Source organism: Piliocolobus tephrosceles, chromosome 21, assembly GCF_002776525.5.
Source record: "Piliocolobus tephrosceles isolate RC106 chromosome 21, ASM277652v3, whole genome shotgun sequence".
Taxonomy (NCBI): Eukaryota; Metazoa; Chordata; class Mammalia; order Primates; family Cercopithecidae; genus Piliocolobus; species Piliocolobus tephrosceles.
Window position 1 is genome coordinate 968822 of NC_045454.1, and position 3890 is coordinate 972711.

The following is a 3890-nucleotide window of genomic DNA, read 5'->3' on the forward strand; positions in this document are numbered from 1 at the left end:
CTTCTTCTTCTCCTTCTTCATTTTTTGAGACACAGTTTTGCTCTTGTGGCCCAGGCTGGGGTGAAATGTGCAATCTTGGCTCACTGCAACCTCTACCTCCCTGGTTCAAGTGATTCTCCTATCTCAGTCTCCCAAGTAGCTGGGATTACAAGTGCCCCCCTCAAGCCCAGCTAATTTTTGTATTTTTAGTAGAGACGGAGTTTCCCCATGTTGGCCAGGCTGGTCTCGAACTCCTGACTGCGTGATCCGCCCACCTCGGCCTCCCAAAGTGCTGGGATTACAGGCATGAGCCACCATGCCAGGCCGTACTTCTTGGATTTTGCAGGCAACATATTTCTCATTGGGTGTGCTCCATTAACCCATTTACTGAGTGACCCTAAAAGAGGCCAGGTGCAGTGGCTCACGCCTATAATCTCAGCACTTTGGGAGGCCGAGGTGGGCGGATCATGAGGTCAGGAGTTCGAGACCAGCCTGACCAACATGGCAAAACTCCATCTCTACTAAAAATACAAAAAATTAGCCGGGCATGGTAGCAGGCGTCCGTAATCCCAGCTACTCAGGAAGCAGGAGAACTGCTTGAACCCAGGAGGCTTAGGTTGCAGTGAGCCGAGATGGCGCCATTGCATTCCAGCCCAGGCAACAGTGGGAGACTCCGTCCCAAAAAAAAGTTTTGAGTGGAGTGCGGAATAGGGGAAGGCTTTGCAACAAATCCAGGCCCTGCCCAAGCTCCTCTGCCACCTGGGCCGTATGACCCGGTGGAACAGATGGTGCTTGAAGTGTCAGTGGCAGGTGGAGATGCTGTTTGGGGGTTTTGGCAAGCTCCTTCCTGCAGGTGAATTGGAGCTTAGCCACTTCGGATTGTGGGGCAATAGCCTATCATCCTTCACAGATAGCTAGTCTCCTTTTGAAAAACATATATATATGTAATTTTTTTTTTTTTTTTTTTTTTTTTTTTTTTTTTTTGCCGAGTATAGTGGCTCACACCTGTAATCCCAGCACTTTGGGAGGCCAAGGTGGGCAGATCACCTGAGGTCAGCAGTTCGAGACCAGCCTGACCAACACGGTGAAACCCCATCTCTACTAAAAATAAAAAAATTAGCCGGGCATGGTGACACCTGCCTGTCATTCCAGCTACTTGGGAGGCTGAGGCAGGAGAGTCGCTTGAACCCAGGAGGTGGAGGTTGCAGTGAACCGAGATCATGCCACTGCACTCCAGCCTGGGCGAGAAGAGTGACTCCATCACAAAAAAAAAAAAGAAAAAGAAAAAGAAAAAGAAAGGAAAAGAAAATTTTAAAAAAGACAATATATTTTTCTCCATTATTAAACCTTAGGAGAGACTGGATGCTTGGGCGTAGGTCACCAAGGCACCGTGAAATGTGAAGTGTGTGTTAGCTGATGCAAGCTGTATGGTAAGATCATGTCCACTCAGGCCCTGAAAGTGTGAGTAATTTACACAAAGCAGGGGGCCAAATACCCATGGTTCCTGCCCCTGCTCCACAACTTCTGCCTTCCAGCCTGCACCTGTAATTTCATGGGGATTTCTCTGTGATCAGTTGACAGAGAAAGTGAAGACTCAAGCCTGGTTTGCAGATGGTTCTGCATGATATGCAGGGCCGCCCAGAGGTTGAGAGCTTCAGCGCTTCTGCCCCTTTATGGGACATCCCTAAAAGACAGTGACGTCAGGGCGCAAGTGACCGTTTTCCTGAGGGCAGGGCCTGCGGCTGGGCCCCTTGAGTGTCCTCTCACCTGTCACCACCAGCTCCAGGGGATCACTGTGTTCTGACCGGCCTGTGGCACTTTGATAATGACAGTGATGCTTCTCTGCACTGTGCTCTGGCCTGTGTGAGATTTGGGTCCTGGCCTTGTTCCCAGACCCCAGTGGTTTCCTTAATGTTCCATGACCCTGAGCTTCCCTCTTTATCCAGCTGGTACTCTTGGGCCTCCAGGGTACCCTGACACCAGGTGGTCACAGGTCTCCTCCCGGTGATCACACAGTCTGGCTCAGCCCAGGTGGTGGGTTTAGGGAGGAGCCTTGAAATGAAATCACAGGTTGGGTGCCAAGATACTATGCATCCGTCAAATCCCAGCTGTCAGTCCCAAGACCCGCCCAGACATCCCCATCAGTCAGCTCAGAGATGCTGTTCTCCATCCCCAGGTGCCTGGGAGTGACCCGTTGTCCCCAGTGAGCAGGAGGGACCTGGGACAGATGGGGACAGACAGACTCACCTGCCTGCACGTGGGTCCTGGGGGCTCAGATTCAGCCCTGGAAGAGAGTTCCCTGTGAGAGACCTGCTGCCTGAAGCCTGAGCAGGTCCTCTCCTCCCTGTGAGCATCCTGACCCCCAAGATTTCCTGACAGACCAGGGCTTGGCTGCGGAGTGAAGTCCCTTCAAGTCTAGGGTGCCTCTTCCCCTCTTGAAATCTCACCAAGTCAGAGTAGGTCTGTGAGGGTGGGGTCATGGCGTCTCCTCCCACTGGCCCCAGCTGTGCAGATGGATGAAACCACGGTGTCCAGGAGGACAGACAGACGCACTCAGAGGCTGGGTTCTCCCTGTCATGGGGTTGTCCCATCAGCAGCCCCACAGGAAGGGGAACTGCAGAAGCCTGGCCCTCATTTCCCCAGGGCTGAGGTGGAAGTGGGCCCCAGGTTCCCTGAAGACATTTCAGACAGAAGGGGGCGCCCCCTGATCCTTGGCTACTGGCTGTAGGATCTGTCCTCATCTGATTGAGGGCTGGGATACAGTAGAAAACGGGCCCAGGGTCTCCCTGAGTGAGCCTCTTCCAGGTGAGGGTAACTGAGGGCTTCTCCTCCCCTCTCAGAGCCTCCACATGGGGTCTCCTTCACTCCTTCATCCTGTCTGTCACCACGGGGTTGTGGGGTCCTTACCACAGCCAGTCATCTCATCAGCCATGGAGATGCTTCAGGGAAGATGCAGGTCCTTGCTGCAGGGCAGACTCAGGTCAGCAGAGACGCATCTGACATCTGGCTGTGTAGTTCAATGGGCGCAATGGAGAAACACAGGAAATATGGGTGGAGAACATGACCTGTATCCAATGCTGCCAGTGTTCTCTACCAACCAGCGCCCTCCGTGGACTTTCCTTTTCTAGTAGCAGCATCCACCTTCGTCTCCTTGGAAACAGACTTGTGATCCACTCCTGAGTCTTCAGTGTCCTTTGTTACCTGAGAGGAACTCACCTGTTGGGATGGGGAGCTGATTTTTCCTTAATGATTGCTCATTATCTGCTGCCTTTGTGACCCTGAGCCTTCATACTCCCGTCTCTGAGCCTCAGTTTCTTTGTGTGGAGCAAGTTGTTACACACCCCACTCCTCAGAGGGGTCGTGGGGGTCGGTGGTGACTGGGACTTCAAAGGAGCTCAGTGATGGTTAACTCCCAGGACGGAGTAAGACATAGGGTTGTAATTTGAGAAAATCAGGGTGTTGGACAATTGATGCTCCCACTCAAGGATCCTCATCTACCCTGAGCACTAAGAAATGGTACATTTAATATTGCTGAATACACAGATTATCACAGACAGGAGTAGAAAGAGAGAGATGAAGATTTTCAAGGTGGAGAAAGATCTACATCAGAGTACACAGACCAAAGTTGAGTCACCACTGTAGTCTGGGACCACCGAGGAGTCACTGAGGAGGAGATTTCCACCTCTGTGCTGGACAGCAGAGGAACCACAAGGGCCCCCCACACAGGGAAGGTGCCCAGGACTCCAAGTAAGGAATGGGCAGAAAACATGACTCTTCCTGGTCCAGACTGAGGGTTTCATCTACAAACAAGTCCCTTCCACAGACTTCCCGTTCTCTCTTAGTAGCAGCCTTTACCAAGTAAAGGTGGGAGGCTGTGGCTCCCCATCCTCCATGCTTGAAATGGGCGCCAT

The 3890-nt window shown here is 52.2% G+C and overlaps 1 pseudogene; it reads right to left on the minus strand.

The window, feature by feature from the left end:
• The window catches only part of LOC113225344, a 13733-nt pseudogene extending 9843 nt beyond the window's left edge, over nucleotides 1-3890 (minus strand).